Source organism: Arachis ipaensis, chromosome B1 (genome assembly GCF_059453495.1).
Source record: "Arachis ipaensis isolate K30076 ecotype BB chromosome B1, ASM5945349v1, whole genome shotgun sequence".
NCBI lineage: Eukaryota > Viridiplantae > Streptophyta > Magnoliopsida > Fabales > Fabaceae > Arachis > Arachis ipaensis.
The window spans coordinates 137533507-137553556 of NC_142436.1; the positions used below are offsets into that span (position 1 = coordinate 137533507).

General features: G+C 38.3%; 2 non-coding genes across 2 annotated transcripts; both read right to left on the reverse strand.

The window, feature by feature from the left end:
* Nucleotides 1-6471: 6471 nt before the first annotated feature.
* LOC148578543 (small nucleolar RNA R71) lies at nucleotides 6472-6578 on the reverse strand. Its single transcript, XR_015904215.1, has one exon. It is a non-coding gene; the product is annotated as a small nucleolar RNA R71 (small nucleolar RNA).
* A 4906-nt stretch (nucleotides 6579-11484) lies between these two features.
* LOC148578544 (small nucleolar RNA R71) lies at nucleotides 11485-11592 on the reverse strand. Its single transcript, XR_015903465.1, has one exon. It is a non-coding gene; the product is annotated as a small nucleolar RNA R71 (small nucleolar RNA).
* Between the last annotated feature and the right edge of the window lie 8458 nt (nucleotides 11593-20050).

Consider the following 20050-nt stretch of genomic DNA (forward strand, 5'->3'; position numbering starts at 1 on the left):
CATCAAAAAGCCTGTTTATCCCTTGTTGGTCAAAGAATTTTATGCAAACATGACTTATCATGAAGGTACTGCTCACTCATATGTAAAGGGCCGAGACATAGTTTTAAATAATGAAACTATCAGTGATGCTTTGGAGTATACTGATGTTGGGCCTTGTGCTTACACTTCGGTTAAGTGGGATGAAGGTGTTGGAATTTCTTATCATGATGCATTGGCTCACATCTGTGAACATGTTTCTTTAATTGATGGCATTACACCCACTCACAAAGCCCTGGGGTATGAGCGTGCTCAGTTGCACCGAATGGTCAACCACATTATTCTTCCTCAAAGTGGCTCATATCAAAGGGTTTCCTACACTGATACTCTTGTTTTATATGCCCTTCTCACTAAAACTGAAATTTCATTTGCATACTTGATGGTTAGATATATGTTTGATACTGTTAGGAGTGAAAATGACAAAGCACTTCCTTATGGCATGTTTCTAACTTGCATATTTGAGTATTTTGGTGTTGACTTGACCAATGAGGAATATCAAAATAGACATTCATACCTAAAAGGGGGTGGTTCAGTGAAACAGCAAAAAGGACCCACTAGATCTGAAAGAGTTGTCCTAGATGATGAAGATGATGATTTTGTCCCTGAGGATTCTGCTGCTCCTTCCACTGAGGGTACATCCATCTCTACTGGGAAGAAATCTGCCTTGCTGAATGTGGTCAAAGATGTTGTTCAGGAGTTTGTCTCCCAATCAAACCATTTGATTGCCATGAGCAAGGAACAAAGGAAGCTAGCCAGCAAGCATGAGAATTTCCTAAAGAAATCAAGGGATCGAGTGGCTGTGTTCATGTACTTCATCGATAACCTTCAAGAGGATGAAGATCCTGCCACTGATGTTGAAGAAGAAGCCAATTCGGAGGGGAATGGTTCTGATGCCTAGAAATTGTCTCATGAAAACTGCTGCTGATCTCTTTCTGTCTCATGAACTATGTTTTCTTTTGCTACTTTTGAACTGTTTCATTTTGGATGATTGTAATAACTCTAAATACTGCTACACCTTTGGTAGTTTAGTTAGTACTTTGCACTGTGAACTAACTCTTTTCTGCAGAATTCAAGACTTTGTTTTTTGTTGTTCATGCTTATTGTCCGCCCTTGATGACAAAAGGGGGAGTAATAGAATTAGGATGGTAAATGTGTCTTAGGAATTTGTTGGAATTTGTTGCAGCTACTAGTATGTCTTTTGGGATTTTTTATCCAATTGCTGCATTAAAACTTGATTTCACATGCTAAATCCTTTTGCTGCTGATATTAGCTTGATGTTAGGCTGATTATGTGATGTTGCTTATTTGATACCCTTTAGCCAAGATAAATGTGTATAGCTCTTTATTGTGCTCTCTTTAAGTGTAATATAAAACAGGAACAAAGAGGAAAGCATAAATCCAGGGGGAGCTAATCTTGAAAAGGAAAGGGGGAGAAATATAAGAGCAAATGACAAAAATCAAAGTGAGTTTCTATACCTTACTCAAATTTATTTCCTTTTTGATTATTGCTTAAATCATGTTTGTCATCAAGGGGGAGATTGTTGAGTTAAGAAATTAACCAAATTAATTAGTGATGACAAACATTATTTTTGGGCAAAATAAATAATTAGTGTTGATTAATTATAATTACTTACTACTAATTATTTATTATATGTTGCAGGTCTTAATTCAATATTAAGCAGCCTAAATGAAATGTAAAACAAATAGCAAGGATGGTGGGCTGAAAGCAAAAATCAGAAGCCCAAGAAAAAGCAAAGAAAGAAGCCAAAGGAATCAGATGGGCCAAACGGGTTACATGAACCATATCCGATCCAAGCCCGAGTTGAGTTCAATTCCCTCCATCTTGCTCTTACCAAAGCAGCGTTCCTCTCTCTTTTGTCATAGTCAAATCAGAGCTTCAGAAAAGTAAGCAACAGAAAGAGAGAGAGAGCTTCCTCCCTAAGCAAAACACCAAAGAAGCAAGAAAGAGAAATTAAGCTTGAAAGGCAGATGTCATTTCAACAAGTTCAAACCAAATCAAGCTTAGGTTAAAGGTAAACCATTTCCTCTTGCATGCATCAGATCTTCCTCTCTTCTTCCCAACTCTTTGCTCTATCTGAAATGGGATACAAAGAAAAGATGGTTTCTGTTCTTCTCTGCTGTGTATCCACGGTCTTAAACATGACTTGGGAACCAAGTTGGTTTTCAAGGGCTAAGATCAAGTTTACCATGGGAAGATTTCTATGGTTACTGCTTTATGGCTTTCGGTCAAGATGAAGAAGTTAGAAGCAAAGTTTCTACTCTGAAGATTAAGGAGAAAAAGTGAATCTATGGGTTGGTGAAGCTCAAGGCTCAAGATGTTGACCTTGGAAGAAGAACCCAGCAACATGCAAGGAGATAAAAGAGGTTTGCTGTTTATTCAGAAACCAAGGAGAGAAAACCAGTGAATAGAGGTTTTGTTCTGAGAGAGCTCTTTGAAGAAGTTCAACTAACTGGACAGTGTAACCTAATCAAAGGTGCATTCCGCTAGTATGAAGAACTGAATCAGAGGCTTGCCAATCTGGTTTTTCGCATAGCACAGAGGCTGTTGATGAAATCAATCTCCTTCATGTTTTACAGATTGTAATGTACTTTTCAATGTTTATCTTTCTGTAATTTCTTGTGAGAAAAGGCATTGTGAGGAAACTCAAGTAAAAGCCATGAGTGGAAAAAGGCTGAGTGAAACACTTGAGAGAAAAGCCTAGAGTTATTTTCTGATTTCTTTAGGTGTGTTTATGTCTTGTATCTTGTACCTGTGAGGTATTCCTTTCTTAGTTGGGTTAGCACTAAGAGTGATTAGTTAGGTATTAGCATAGCCAATGTCAAGTTAGGTTAGAACTTGAGTGTGAAAGGATTGGGTCAATCCTGTGAAATTGGTGTATGTAATACTGTTAACTATAGTGAAATTCTTCCATAGTTGTGGAGGAGACTGGATGTAGGTTGCATAGCACAAGGCAACCAAACCAGGATACATGCTGGTGTTAGCTTTTCTCTTCTCTACTGAGTTCTGTTTTCTGATATTCATAAGACAAAAATAAATTGTCTCATAAATTTCCGCTGCTGAGTTCAAACAGAACCTGAATTAAAAGTTTGTTTTAAAAGGGTAATAACAGCAACTTAAAAGGAAGGCATAGATTCAAACCCCTTCTCTAAGCCTACCACAACCTTCAGATGTTCGAGTTTTTGGAGGAAAAACGTCGAGAGCTTCGAGAGAGGAGCCCTGGATGTTCGATAAGACTACCCTTATGGGAGAGAATGGAAGAAGAAGAAGAACATACGCGGACCTTGTCATCCATAGTAGCTTGGAGTCACAATCGGTAGAATCGGAGTACTCTGATTAGGATGAGGGTATGTCTGAAGACTCTTCAAAAAGTGACTCTGGGATAGACATGAGAGAATTAGAGATGAGTCAAGCTCGGAGGGAGGCTATACGCCAGAAGAAGAAGGAGGAATGTAGTAACCCATCTATCTCAGTCAAAAAGCTTCAAGATAGCACCTTCAACATCTATGTCAACAAATCTAAGAACAAAAAGGTTGGAGAAACCTTGGAAGTAGGCGCTCATTATCAAGCTTTTAGGGAGAAGGATCAGTTATGGAGTCCTCAAAAGGAGACTGGATACCATGTGGGCCAAAACAGGAGGTATGAACTTAATAGACTTTGGAAATGAATAGTTGAATACTTTGTTTTCAGGTTATACTATGAAGATGACTATTGGCATGTCATGGAGGGAGGGTCGTGGCTCTTTTTCGACCACTACCTCACTATCCGGCCTGGACACCAGATTTCCATCCCTTTGGAGCGGCCCTCAATAAAATTGCAGCATAGGTACGCTTTCCAGATATCTCTATTGAATACTATGATAAGCGATTTTTGGATATGGTTTGGGATCAAATTAGGAAAACATTAAAAGTTGACATGAACACTATTAGTCAGACCAAAGGCAAGATCACTGATGCGTGAGCATCTTTTCTATCTTTTCTTAGTGAATTTGCATCTAAATTGTTAAGTTTAATCAATAATTAATTATCTTTTAGCCACTATGGATGCTACTTTGAGTCTTGTGTAATTTTATTTATTTTAGGTAGCATTCAGATGGATTTGATGGAGTTTCTGCAGAGAAAGAGAAGAAACCAAGGAGCTGACCAGCGAGGAGCGACGCGTGCGCGTGCCTGATGCGTGCGCGTGATTTGGAGCTGTCTATGGCGACGCGTGCGCGTACCTGACGCGTACGCGTGAAAAACGAAGTTGCTCAGCGACGCATGCGCGTACCTGACGTGTACCTGTAACACGCGAAAAAGACCATCGACGCGTACGCATGACTGACGCGTACGCGTGACATGCGCGACATGTAGAATTCACAGAAAATGCTGGGGGCGATTTTAGGCCGAGTTTCAACCCAGTTTTCGGCCCAGAAATACAGACTAGAGCCAGGGGATAGCAGAGACTCAAGGGAGATTCACACAAGAATGGTTATGCCCACTCCAAGTTAGGCGTGGACCCTACGAAGCAAGTGGTCCCCATCCATCAATTGAAGACATGCTGATTGCTTTAATTAATTCTGATTTAAACTTTAATTTTTATTATAAAATAGAAAAAAATATTATTTTAGTTTTAGAAGATAGATTTTTAAATTAATTAGGATTAGATATAAAAGGTGATTCCAACAAGGGGATTCTAGCCCAACATTATTCCATTCCATTCCAATTTATATTTTTTTAGAATCCTTATTTTCCCTTTACCATGAGCAACTAAACCTCCACTGTTAAGGTTAGGAGCTCTGTCTATTGTATGGATTGATTTTATTATTTTTCTATTTTAATTCATGTTTTGATTTATATTTCAAGAATTGTTTTCGTTCTTTATTTTATGAATTTGGGTGGAACGGAAGTATGACCCTCTTTCTAATTGAGTTCTTGTATAACTTGGAAAAGCTCTTTACTTGAACAACAGCTTGAAAACAAGTTCTCCTAAATTTCTAGTTTATCTGAATTTAACGAGATACGTGACATATAATCCTTTTATATTTGGGTAATTAGGATTTCTGTGGCATATAACTAGGATTGAACTTCACCCCATAATTGGAATTAATTGACCAAGGAATTGGCTGTTGATGAATTTTAGAGGAGACTAGGAAGGTCTAAGGAATTAGGGTCTAGTCACATATAGTTTTCCATGAATTAAATCTTACATGATTAAAATAATTTAATAAGAAAAGTCAATCCGAAAAATAAATAACTCTGAAGCCTTAACTGTCTCTCCATATTTTATTTCCAACTTATTTACTTGCCTTTCTTTAATATTCTTGCTATTGTTTAATGTCTTTGAATTCTCAACCACTATTTTCTGTTTGCCTAACTAAGTAAATCAATTAACCATTGTTGCTTAGTCCTTCAATCTTCGTGGGATTGACCCTCACTCACCTGAGGTATTACTTGGTACGACCCAATGCACTTGCCGGTTAGTTTGTGGGTTATAAATACCGCATCAAGTTTTGGCGCCGTTGCCGGGGATTGATAGTGATTAACAACTATCAGTTGTTTGATTGCTTAGATTAGGCGTTTTAGTTTTAATTTTGTTTAAATTTTGCTTATTATTTTCGAAAATTTTTTTTTTAGAAATAAATAGCACTAATATTTTTCCTTAAATTCTGAAATTAAGTTTGGTATCACCTAGTTAATTTTATTTATTTTAATTTGCTTGTTTATTTTCCCTGTTAATTTTTGAATTTTCTGTCTAATTTCATTTAACAATTTCGAAATTAATTTATTTATTTTATTTAGTATTTTTATTTTATTTTTTTTACACAGGATACCTCACTGGGAATTTTCTACACTCTGACGTAGAGATTCCCATCTTTTTTTGTTTTCTGTTTGTTTATGCACAAGAACAGAGACAAGGAACCTCTTTTAGACTTTGATCCTGAACCTAAAAAGACTTTCAGGCGGCGTTTGCAACAAGCAAGACTTTGCAAACCTGCAGAATCCACTATGGATCACAATAATGATGTTAATGCCAATATGGCAAATCCGAATGGGAATGAAGAACAAAGGAGAGTGCTTGACTCTTACTCTGCTCCTACTGCAGATATTTATGGAAAAAGCATTGTGGTACCTCCTATAGCTACGAACAACTTTGAGCTGAAGCCACAATTGGTCACCCTTGTGCAACAAAACTGCTAGTATAATGGTCTTCCTCACGAAGACCCAAATCAATTTATTTCTAATTTTTTACAGATTTGTGATACTGTGAAGACAAATGGAGTGAACCTAGAGGTGTACAAACTCATGCTCTTCCCGTTTGCTCTGAGGGATGGAGCAAATCTATGGCTAGATTCCTGACCCAAAGAGAGTTTGGATACTTGGGACAAGGTTGTTACTGAGTTTTTTACTAAAATTTTTCCCACCAAAGAAGCTGACTAAGCTTAGGGTGGAGGTTCAGACCTTCAGGCAGAAGGATGGTGAAACTCTTTATGAAGCTTGGGAGAGGTACAAGCTACTGACTAGGCAATGCCCTCTAGACATGTTCTCCAAATGGACCCAACTAGATATCTTTTATGAAGGCTTGGGTGAAATGTCCAAGATGTGCTTAGATAATTCTGCAGGTGGTTCATTGCACAAGAAGAAGACATCGGAGGAGACTATTGAGCTGATTGAATTGGTTGCTAGTAACCAATATTTATAAGGGTGTTATGAAAGTAGAAGCTCTTAATGCTCTTCTTGCTCAGAATAAGCTTATGTCTTAGCAAATAAGTCTACTTACTCAACAGATGGGTGGCATGCAAGTCTCAGCTATCAACACCCAAAATCCACCTCAAGAGGCCTCCTATGACATGACAGGTAATTTTGTGCAAAATGATAATTATGGTTATGCTCAATCTTCTTCTGAACAGGTCAATTACATGGGGAGTGCTCCTAGAAATCCCAACAATGATCCCTATTCTCTGACCTACAATCAGGGGTGGAGAAATCACCCAAAATTTGGGTGGAAAGAGCAACCTCAGAGGCCACAGAATTTTAATAGTAATTCTTAAGGTGGTTTTCAACAGAAAAATTTTAATAACCACCATTTTCAGTAATCTCAGCAAGCAACTTCTCAGCCCCAGTAGAACAATGATTTGGAAGCAACATTGATAAGTTTTAGACAGGAAACCAGAGCATCAATCAAGAACTTGGAGATTCAGATGGGTCAACTAGCCACAAAAGTTAATGAAATTGATCAGAGGACCACTAATAGCCTTCCTAGTAATACGATTCCAAATCCAAGAGAGGAATGCAAGGCTATCACCTTGATAAGTGGACAAGTGGCAAGTACAGAAGCACAATTTAATGAGGAGCCAGTTGAAAAAGAAGATTGCAAGGTTATTCAATTGAGAAGTGGTAAAGTAGCTGGCTCTGAGACCAAGGTCAATGGAGAGTTAGTTGAAAAAGAAGCTTCAGATGAGAAGAAGGAAGAAATAGAGCACGTCCCTCCAAAGCGTGCAAACAACCCATTCCCAGACTCTCTTGACACTTATCCTACATTGCCAAAGGCTCTTGAGTACAAGCCTAAAATGCCATATCCTCAGAGACTTCAAAAGGAGACCAAGGACAAGAAGTTTTCAAAGTTCTTGAAAGTCTTCACAAAGTTGCAAATCAATGTTCCTTTTGCTGAGGTTTTGGAACAAATACCTATTGATGAGCGGATATTTTATACACTTTTTGGCATTGTTTTTACATAGTTTTCAGTATGATTTAGTTAGTTTTTAATATATTTTTATTAGTTTTTAAATAAAAATCACATTTCTGAACTTTACTATGAGTTTGTGTGTTTTTCTGTGATTTCAGGTATTTTCTGGCTGAAATTGAGGGAGTTGAGCAAAAATCAGATTCAGAAGCTGAAGAAGGACTGCAGATGCTGTTGGATTCTGACCTCCCTGCACTCAAAGTGGATTTTCTGGAGCTACAGAACTCTAAATGGCGCGCTCTCAATTGAGTTGGAAATTAGACATCCAGGGCTTTCCATAAATATATAATAGTCCATACTTTGCCCGAGTTTAGACGATGTAAACTGGCGTTCAACGCCAGCTTCCTGCCCTATTCTGGAGTTAAACGCCAAAAACAGGTTGCAAAGTGGAGTTAAACGCCAGAAATAGGTTACAAACTGGCGTTCAACTCCAAGAGAAGTCTCTATACGTGTAAAGTTCAATGATCAGCCCAAACACACACCAAGTGGGCCCAGAAGTAGATTTCTGCATCAATTACTTATTTCTGTAAACCCTAGTAACTAGTTTAGTATAAATAAGACTTTTTATTATTGTATTCGAAGTCTTGGTTACTCCGGTTCCCCCTCTGGGGCCGAAACCAATGAACTCCATTATCACTTATGTATTCTCAACGGTAGAGTTTCTACACACCATAGATTAAGGTGTGGAGCTCTGCTGTTCCTTGAGTATTAATGCAAAGTACTATTGTTTTTCTATTCAATTCAAGCTTATTCCTATTCTAAGATATTCATTCGCACCCAAGAACATGATGAATGTGATGATTATGTGACGCTCATCACCATTCTCACCTATGAACGCGTGCCTGACAACCACTTCCATTCTACATGAAGACAAGACAGAATGAGTATCTCTTAGATATCTAATACAGGGGACCGAGTCCGAGATATTAGAGTCTTCGTGGTATAAGTTAGAACCCATGGATGGCCATTCCTGAGATCCAAAAAGTATAAACCTTGTCTGTGGTATTCTGAGTAGGATCTGGGAAGGGATGGCTGTGACGAGCTTCAAACTCACGAGTGCTGGGCGTAGTGACAGACGCAAAAGGATAGTAAATCCTATTCCAGTATGATCGAGAACCGACAGATGATTAGCCATGCAGTGACAGCGCATTGGACCATTTTCACAGAGAGGACGGGATGTAGCCATTGACAACGGTGATGCCCAACATACAGCTTGCCATGGAAAGGAGTAGGAATGATTGGATGAAGACAGCAGGAAAGCAGAGGTTCAGGAGGAACGAAAGCATCTCTATACGCTTATCTGAAATTCTCACCAATGAATTACATAAGTATCTCTATCCTAGTTTATATCTTAATTATGTTTTTATTATCAATTCACCATAACCATTTGAATCCGCCTGACTGAGATTTACAAGGTGACCATAGCTTGCTTCAAACCGACAATCTCCGTGGGATCGACCCTTACTCACGTAAGGTTTATTACTTGGACGACCAAGTGCACTTGCTGGTTAATTGTGCGAAGTTGTGACAAAGTGTGATTCACGTTTGAGAGCACCAAGTCTTTGGCGCCATTGTTGATGATCGCAATTTCGTGCACCAAGTTTTTGGCGCCGTTGCCGGGGATTGTTCGAGTTTGGACAACTGACGGTTCATCTTGTTGCTCAGATTAGGTAATTTTCTTCTTGTTTCAACTTTTATTTTGTTTTCAAAAAGTTTTCAAAAATTTTTCAAAAATTTTTTCTTTGTTTTCGTTTTTCTAAAAATAAATTTTCGAAAATCCAAAAAAAAAAATTTAATAAAATCATAAAACCAAAAAATATTTTATGTTTCTTGTTTGAGTCTTATGTCAAATTTTAAGTTTGGTGTCAATTGCATGTTTTTAAAATTTGTGTATTTTTCGAAAACTCATGCATGTGTTCTTCATGATCTTCAAGTTGTTCTTGACAAGTCTTCTTGTTTGATCTTCATATTTTCTTGTTTTGTATCTTTTCTTGTTTTTCATATGCACTTTTAATTTCTTAGTGTCTAAATATTAAAAACTTCTAAGTTTGGTGTCTTGCATGTTTTCTTTTATTGAAAATTTTTCAAAAATACATACTTGATGTTCATCATGATCTTCAAAGTGTTCTTGGTGTTCATCTTTGCATTCAAAGTGTTCTTGCATGTTTCCTTTGTTTTGATCCAAAATTTTTTTTGTCTTGAGTCTTTTTTATGTTTTTCTCTTTCTTCATTAAAAATTTAAAAAATAAAAAAAATATATTTTCCTTATTTCACTCATAATTTTCGAAAATTTGATTTGATTAGTCAAAAGTTTTAAAAATTTAGTTATTTCTTATGAGTCAAGTCAAATTTTCAATTTAAAAACCTTATCTTTTCCAAATCTTTTTCAAAAATCAAATCTTTTTCATTTTTCTTTCATAATTTTCGTAAATTTCAAATTGATTTTCAAAAATCTTTTTCTTATTTCTATTTCATATTTTCAAAATTAATGCTAACAATCAATGTGATTGATTCAAAAAAATTTTTTTAGTTTGTTACTTGCCTAGTAAGAAAGGTTCAATCTTTAAATTTCTAAATCATATCTTTTTGTTTCTTGTTAGTCAAGTAATCAACTTTGATTTCAAAAATCAAATCTTTTTAAATTTCTTTTTCAAATCTTTTTCAAATTAAGTTTCAATCACATCTTTTTTAAAATCAATTTCAAAATCTTTTCTAACTTCTTATCTTTTCAAAATTAAATTTCAATTCCTTTCCAATTAATCCTATCTTTTTGTTTCAATCATATCTTTTTCAAAACTACCTAACTAACTCTCTCTCTAATTTTCGAAAATCACCTTCCTCTTTTTCAAAATTTCTTTTTAATTAACTAATTGTTTTAAATTTTAATTTAATTTAATTTTTCTTTTTTTTTAAAATTTTCGAATTCTAACTTTAATTTTAAATTAAAAATAAAAATATTTTTATTTTATTTTAATTAATTTTCGAATTCTTCCCTCTCTCATCTCCTTCTAATTATTTATTTATCTACTAACACTTCTCTTCTACTCAAAAAAATTCGAACCCACTCTTCTTCTCTGTGTTCGAATTTTTCTTCTTCTATTCTTTTCTTCTTCTACTCACATAAAGGAATCTCTATACTGTGACATAGAGGATTTCATATTTTCTTTTCTGTTTTCTTCTTTTTCATATGAGCAGGAACAAGGATAAGAACATTCTTGTTGAGGCTGATCCTGAACTTGAAAGGACTCTGAAGAGGAAGCTAAAGCACAACTCTCTGGAGAAAATCTGACAGAAATTTTCGAAAAAGAAGGAGACATGGCCGAAAATAATAACAATGCAAGGAAGATGCTTGGTGACTTTACTGCACCAAATTCCAATTTACATGGAAGAAGCATCTCAATCCCTGCCATTGGAGTAAACAATTTTGAGCTAAAGCCTCAATTAGTTTCTCTGATGCAACAGAACTGCAAGTTTCATGGACTTCCATAAGAAGATCATTTTCAGTTCTTAACTGAATTCTTGCATATCTGTGATACTGTTAAGACCAATGGGGTTGATCCCGAGGTCTACAGGCTTATGCTTTTCCCGTTTGCTGTAAGAGATAGAGCTAGAATATGGTTGGACTCTCAACCTAAGGATAGCCTGAACTCTTGGGATAAGCTGGTCACGGCTTTCTTAGCCAAGTTCTTTCCTCCTCAAAAGCTTAGCAAGCTTAGAGTGGATGTTCAAACCTTCAAACAGAAGGAAGGTGAATCCCTCTATGAAGCTTGGGAGAGATACAAGGAACTGACCAAAAAGTGTCCTTCTGACATGCTTTCAGAATAGACCATTCTGGATATATTCTATGATGGTTTGTCTGAATTATCTAAGATGTCATTGGACCATTCTGTAGGTAGATCTATTCACCTAAAGAAAACGCCTGCAGAAGCTCAAGAACTCATTGACATGGCTGCAAATAACCAGTTCATGTACACTTCTGAAAGGAATCCTATGAATAATGGGACGCCTCAAAGGAAGGGAGTTCTTGAAGTTGATACTCTGAATGCCATATTGGCTCAGAATAAAATATTGACTCAGCAAGTCAATATGATCTCTCAGAGTCTGAATGGATTGAAGGAATCATCCAACAGTACTAAAGAGGCCTCTTCTGAAGAAGAAGCTTATGATCCTGAGAACCCTGCAATAGCAGAGGTAAATTACATGGGTGAACCCTATGGAAACACCTATAATCCCTCATGGAGAAATCATCCAAATTTCTCATGGAAGGATCAACAAAAGCCTCAACAAGGCTTTAATAATGGTGGAAGAAACAGGTTTAGCAATAGCAAGCCTTTTCCATCATCCACTCAGCAACAGACAGAAAATTCTGAGCAGAATCTATCTAGCTTAGCAAATATAGTCTCTGATCTATCTAAGGCCACTCTGAGTTTCATGAATAAAACAAGGTCCTCCGTTAGAAATTTGGAGGCACAAGTGGGCCAGCTAAGTAAAAGAGTCACTGAAACTCCTCCTAGTACTCTCCCAAGCAATACAGAAGAGAATTCAAAAAGAGAGTGCAAGGCCATAACCTTACTTGGTGTGGCCAAACCTAGAGAGGAAGAGAAGGACGTGAATCCTAGTGAGGAAGACCTCCTGGGACGTCCATTGACCTATAAGGAGTTTTTCTTTGAGGAACCAAAGGAATCTGAGGCTCATCTAGAGACCATAGAGATTCCATTGAACCTCCTTTTACCATTCATGAGCTTTGATGACTATTCATCTTCTGAAGAAGATGAAGACATTGCTGAAGAGCAAGTTGCTCAATATTTAGGAGCAATCATGAAGCTGAATGCCAAATTATTTGGCAATGAGACTTGGGAGGATGAACTCCATTGCTCATCAAGGAACTAAATGCCTTGGATCAGCAAACTCTACCTCAAAAGAAACAGGATCCTGGTAAATTCTTAATACCCTGTACCATAGGCACCATGACCTTTGAGAAGGCTCTGTGTGACCTGGGGTCAGGCATAAACTTAATGCCTCTCTCTGTAATGGAGAAACTTGGGATCTTTGAGGTGCAAGCTGCCAGAATCTCATTAGAGATGGCAGACAACTCAAGAAAACAGGCTTATGGACAAGTAGAGGACGTGTTAGTAAAGGTTGAAGGCCTTTACATCCCTGCTGATTTCATAATCCTAGACACTGGGAAGGATGAGGATGATTCCATCATCCTTGGAAGACCCTTCCTAGCCACAGCAAGAGCTGTGATTGATGTGGACAGAGGAGAGTTGGTCCTTCAACTGAATGAGGACAACCTTGTGTTTAAGATTCAAGGATCTCCTTCTGTAACCATGGAGAGGAAGCATGAAAAGCTTCTCTCACTACAGAGTCAACCAAAGCCCCCACAGTCAAACTCTAAGTTTGGTGTTGGGAGGTTCCAACCTTGCTCTGATTACCTGTGAGGCTCCATGAGAGCTCACTGTCAAGCTATTGACATTAAAGAAGCGCTTGTTGGGAGGCAACCCAATGTTATTTAATTATATTTAATTTTATTTTTATTTTTATTTCATGTTTTATTAGGTTGATGATCATGTAGAGTCACAAAAACTACTGAAAAATCAAAAACAAAATAAAAAATAGCATTAAAAATAGCACACCCTGGAGGAGGAGCATTCTGGCGTTTAAACGCCAGAAACAAGCATCTGTCTGGCGTTTAACGCCAGAAACAAGCACCAAGCTGGCGTTTAACGCCAGAAATAAGCATCTACCTGGCGTTAAATGCCAGAAACAGGCTACATTTGGGCGTTTAACGCCAGAAACAAGTAGCAGTCTGGCGTTAAACGCTAGGATTGCACAGCAAGGGCATTTTACACGCCTAATTGGAGCAGGGATGTTAAGTGCCAGCCAAAGGAGTAGGAGCATGGGCACTGGTAAAAGATTCAATCGATCTTGGTTCTGGTAACAAAGCAGTAGGCAAGCCTTAGTGGGGACCATCCATACCTCTAAGCCTGATACTTTTTCCCCTCGGATGTGGACCCCACAGGATCCCCACAGGATCTGTGGACCCCACAGGATCCCCACCACTTCTTCTCTCCTCTTCACACCTTTTCATAACTCTCTTCCCCAAATACCCTTCACCAATCACCTCCATACCTCTTCCAAAACCATCATACAATTCACCTATACCCACCCACTCAAATTCAAACCATCACTCCTTCCTTTTCACACATCACACCCCCTTAGCCGAATTCCCATATCTCCCTCCATCTCCTCCATTTTCTTCTTCTTCTACTACTTTCTTTCTTCTTTTGCTCGAGGACGAGCAAATCTTTTAAGTTTGGTGTGGAAAAAGCATTGCTTTTTTGTTTTTCCATAACCACTAATGGCTCAAGGGATGCACTTTCCTCCACAGAACTATTGGGAGCAAATCAACACTTCCCTAAGAGAATTAAGTTCCAATATGGGACAACTAAGGATGGAGCACCAAGAGCACTCCATCATCCTCCATGAGATTAGAGAAGATCAAAGAGCTATGAGGGAGGAGCAACAAAGACAAGGAAGAGACATAGAGGAGCTCAAGAGCACCATTGGTTCTTCAAGAAGAGGAAGATGCCACCCTCACTAAGGTGGACCCGTTCCTTAATCTCCTTGTTCTTATTTCTCTATTTTTCGTTTACTATGCTTTATGTTTATTTATGTTTGTGTCTTATTACATGATCACTAGTGTCTAAGTGTCTATGTCTTGAAGCTATGAATGTCCTATGAATCCATCACCTCTCTTAAATGAAAAATGTTTTAATTACAAAAGAACAAGAAGTACATGATTTCAAATTCATCCTTGAAACTAGTTTAATTATTTTGATGTGGTGACAATACTTTTTGTTTTCTGAATGAATGCTTGAACAGTGCATATGTCTTTTGATATAGTGGTTTATGAATGTTAAATATGTTGGCTCTTGAAGAATAAGAAAAAAGGAGAAATGTTATTTGATGATATGAAAAATCATAAAAATGATTCTTGAAGCAAGAAAAAGCAGTGAATACAAAAGCTTGCGAAAAAAAAAAGAAAAAAAAAAGGCGAAAAAAAAAAGAGAAAGAGAAAGAAAAAGCAAGCAGAAAAAGCCAAAAGCTCTTTAAACCAAAAGGCAAGAGCAAAAAGCCAATGGCCCTTAAAACCAAAAGGCAAGGGTAATAAAAAGGATCCAAGGCTTTGAGCATCAGTGGATAGGAGGGCCTAAGGGAATACAATCCTGGCCTAAGCGGCTAAACCAAGCTGTCCCTAACCATGTGCTTGTGGCGTGAAGGTGTCAAGTGAAAACTTGAGACTGAGCGGTTAAAGTCAAGGTCCAAAGCAAAAAAAAGAGTGTGCTTAAGAACCCTGGACACCTCTAACTGGGGACTTTAGCAAAGCTGAGTCACAATCTGAAAAGGTTCACCCAGTTATGTGTCTGTGGCATTTATGTATCCGGTGGTAATACTGGAAAACAAGGTGCTTAGGGCGGCCAAGACTCATAAAGTAGCTGTGTTCAAGAATCAATATACTGAACTAGGAGAATCAATAACACTATCTGAATTCTAAGTTCCTATAGATGCCAATCATTCTGAACTTCAATGGATAAAGTGAGATGCCAAAACTATTCAAGAGGCAAAAAGCTACTAGTCCCGCTCATCTGATTGGAGCTAAGTTTCATTGATATTTTGGAATTTATAGTATATTCTCTTCTTTTTATCCTACTTGATTTTCAGTTTCTTGGGGACAAGCAACAATTTAAGTTTGGTGTTGTGATGAACGGATAATTTATACGCTTTTTGGCATTGTTTTTACATAGTTTTTAGTATGATTTAGTTAGTTTTTAATATATTTTTATTAGTTTTTAAATAAAAATCACATTTCTGGACTTTAGTATGAGTTTGTGTGTTTTTCTATGATTTTAGGTATTTTCTGGCTGAAATTGAGGGACTTGAGCAAAAATCAGATTCAGAAGCTGAAGAAGGACTGCAGATGCTGTTGGATTCTGACCTCTCTGCACTCAAAGTAGATTTTCTGGAGCTTCAGAACTCAAAATGGTGCGCTATCAATTGCGTTGGAAAGTAGACATCCAGGGCTTTCCATAAATATATAATAGTCCATACTTTGCCCGAGTTTAGATGACGCAAACTGGCGTTCAACGCCAGCATCCTGCCCTATTCTGGAGTTAAACGCCAGAAACAGGTTGCAAAGTGGAGTTAAACGCCAGAAATAGGTTACAAACTGGCATTCAACTCCAAGAGAAGTCTCTATACATGTAAAGCTCAATGATCAGCCCAAACACACACCAAGTGGGCCCGAAAGTAGATTTCTGCATCAATTACTTATTTCTGTAAACCCTAGTAACTAGTTTAGTATAAATAAGACTTTTTATTATTGTATTCGAAGTCTTGGTTACTCCGGTTCCCCCTCTGGGGCCGAGACCAATGAACTCCATTATCACTTATGTATTCTCAACGGTAGAGTTTCTACACACCATAGATTAAGGTGTGGAGCTCTACTGTTCCTTGAGTATTAATGCAAAGTACTATTGTTTTTCTATTCAATTCAAGCTTATTCCTATTCTAAGATATTCATTCGCACCCAAGAACATGATGAATGTGATGATTATGTGACGCTCATCACCATTCTCACCTATGAACGCGTGCCTAACAACCACTTCCGTTCTACATGAAGACGAGACAGAATGAGTATCTCTTAGATATCTAATACAGGGGACCGAGTCCGAGATATTAGAGTCTTTGTGGTATAAGTTAGAACCCATGGATGGCCATTCCTGAGATCCAAAAAGTCTAAACCTTGTCTGTGATATTCCGAGTAGGATCTGGGAAGGGATGGCTGTGACGAGCTTCAAACTCAGGAGTGCTGGGCGTAGTGACAGACGCAAAAGGATAGTAAATCCTATTCCAGTATGATCGAGAACCGACAGATGATTAGCCATGCAGTGACAGCGCATTGGACCATTTTCACAGAGAGGACGGGATGTAGCCATTGACAACGGTGATGCCCAACATACAGCTTGCCATGGAAAGGAGTAGGAATGATTGGATGAAGACAGCAGGAAAGCAGAGGTTCAGGAGGAACGAAAGCATCTCTATATGCTTATCTGAAATTCTCACTAATGAATTACATAAGTATCTCTATCCTAGTTTATATCTTAATTATGTTTTTATTATCAATTCACCATAACCATTTGAATCCGCCTGACTGAGATTTACAACGTGACCATAGCTTGCTTCAAGCCGACAATCTCCGTGGGATCGACCCTTACTCATGTAAGGTTTATTACTTGGACGACCCAGTACACTTGCTGGTTAGTTGTGCGAAGTTGTGACAAAGTGTGATTCACGTTTGAGAGCACCAAGTCTTTGGCGCCATTGCTGATGATCGCAATTTCGTGCACCACCTATCTATGTCAAGTTCATGAAGGAGCTGTTGTCAAAGAAGAAGCCTTTAAGGGGAGATGAGACAGTGGTCCTGACTAAAGAATGCAGTGCCATCATTCAGAATAACTTACCAAAGAAGATGCCAGATCCAGGGAGCTTTCAAGTTCCATGCACCATTGGGAGCACAACCTTTGAGAAAGCATTATATGACCTGGGGGCAAGCATCAATTTAATGCCCTTGTCTGTGATGAAGAAGTTGCAAATCCAGGAGGCACAACCCACACGGATAGCATTACAGATGGCAGACAAATCTATGAAGCCTGCATACGGATTAGTGGAGAATATCTTAGTCAAAGTGGGTAAGTTCTTCCTCCCAGCCAATTTTGTGATTTTTGACACATGGGAGGATGAGAATGCCTCTATAATCCTAAGAAGACCTTTTCTAGCTACTGGAAGAGCTCTAATTGATGTAGAAGTGGGTGAATTAGTGCTCAGAGTGCATAATGAGCAGCTGGTCTTTCATGTCTTCAAAGATATACATTCAGCAGGTAAAGAAGAGAAGTGCATGCAGACTGAGCTTATTGATCCAAACCTTCAAGAACCCCCTGATGATGCACAGTAGAAATTGCAGCTCAAACCTCCTTTAGTGACAACTAATAAAATCCCTCCGACAACAAACCTAAGTTTGGTGTTGGGAATGCATCATCCACCAAGGAGGAGGTCCCCAAAAAGAAGAAAGTACCCAGGGGATGGAGAAACAAAAAGATCTCCACCGAAGGTTTCTCCCCAGGAATGAAGGTGGTGTTGACTAGGAATCCAGTTTGGATTTATACAGTAAACAGAATCCTCTCTCTGGACCATATTGAGCTAATTTATGGAGACACAGGAAAGAAGTTCAAAGTAAGGGGTGAAGAGCTAAGCCCCTATGATCCTCCTCCTTAGAGGAGCTGACCGTCAAGCTAGTGACGGTAAATAAGCGCTTGTAGGGAGGCAACCCGATAATTTCGTATCCTTAGTTATTTTTCGTAGTAGTAGTTTTATTACTTATTTGATTTTTATTAAGTTTTTACTATTTTTCTGATCATGCAGCTATTTTATAACAGGAACCGAACACTTCAGGCGACAAAAAAAAAGAGCACACGACACGCAAGCGTCGCTGACGTGTATGCATCATATGTGGGTGCGAGAAAAAATAATAAAAGTTACAGAGAGTTGCACGAGAGTGGCGCAGGAAGTGTGCCTTGCGCCCAAACATGGTCACGCGTGCGCGTCATTTGCGATTTTGGCACTCCACGCGGACACGTCAAGCACGCGCACGCGTGGATAATTAAAATCGGCGTAAAAAGTGTTTGGGCAGAGAGTTGTAATGGATTGGGACAGGAAGTGTGCTAGAGGCACAAAGTTGATCACGCGTACGCGTCCCTGACGCGTGCGCGTCCTTTCCCCAAATGACCTTCCACGCGTGCGCGTGCATGACGCGCACGCGTCATCTGAAAATTTTGATTTCCAGGCCACACGAGCAGAGAGTTGTGCGTGCGCGCGGCCGCCTTTACACGATTCGCACAAACCAAATCCACGCGTACGCGTGTTTGACGCGTACGCATCATATGAAATTCTCGCGATCCACGCGTACGCATGCCTTATGCGTACGCGTCGCCTGTGATGCCCAAATTAAACCCCTCAGCGCCTGATTTCAAATCATCCACCCCCCAATCCTAATTCTCGCCTGTTCTTTTTTTTTTCCTTTTATTCGTCTTTCATCTTACTAATTATTTTTGTTTTCAGTTCTTCTTTGCTTGAGGACAAGTAAACCTTTAAGTTTGGTGTTGTGTCGCTTCGCTTATGGCTTTTCTGCTTATTTTAATAGCACCAAAGGAAGATGAATGTTCTTCATGGAGGAATTAGATGGCCACTAGCATAACTGAGGTGGTTGAGCTCCTTTCATTCTATTTCTCTTCCGTTCTTATGTTGTTGTTTTCTGTTTTCTGTTGCTTTGATTGCCTGCATGATCATTAGTACTTTCAGTTCTTAGAATTAGTTTCATTCTATTATTTGTCTCATGTACCGCTCACTGAACTTGAATCTAAAAAGAAAAAGAAAAAGAAGTAATGTATTGCATGAGAAATTGAGTTTATATTGAAGAGTAGTCTTATTCACTTAAATGTGGTGGTATTTTCTGTGATTCTGAATGCATGACATGAACAGGGCATATTTAAATTTGAATCAAAGAATGTTGATGTACAAAGAACAGGAATTTAGAGAATTATTATGACTTCTCTGAAATAAACAAAAATTTAATCTTTGAAGCAAAAGAGACAGCAAAAAAAGAAAAAAAAAAGAAAAAAAGAAAAGAGATATAAAAGCAAGGTCCAAGGCTCTGAGCATCAATGACTAGGGAGGTCAGACATGATTAAAAGCTCAAAGAGTTGTTTCCCTAGTCACATGCTTGTGGTGTTCTTGTGTCAAGTGATCATTGAGACAAAACATTTGGAGTCGAGATCAATTGTAATTAGCAGAGTATGCCAAAGGCTTTGAGCACCACTGTCTGGGAAGAACTAAAAGAAAAATCAGAATTTCAAAAGAGTTCCCCAGTTAAGTGCTTGTAGTGTTTCTGTGTCAAGTAAAACTTGAGACAAAACATTTAAAGTCACGGCTAGGCTCAAGGTGCAAAGCACCAAAGAAAAGAAAAATTGCTGTGTGCAAGGGTTAAATTAAGTTACAAAAGATCAGAGCATTCATAATATTATCCGGATTCTAATTCCGAAAAACAGTAACATTCTTCTGATTCAAAGGAGAGTGAGATGCCAAAACTATTCAGGATTACAGTTGTAAACCCCACTATAAGAAGAGACATGAGCTTAATCAAACTCTCATTCTCATG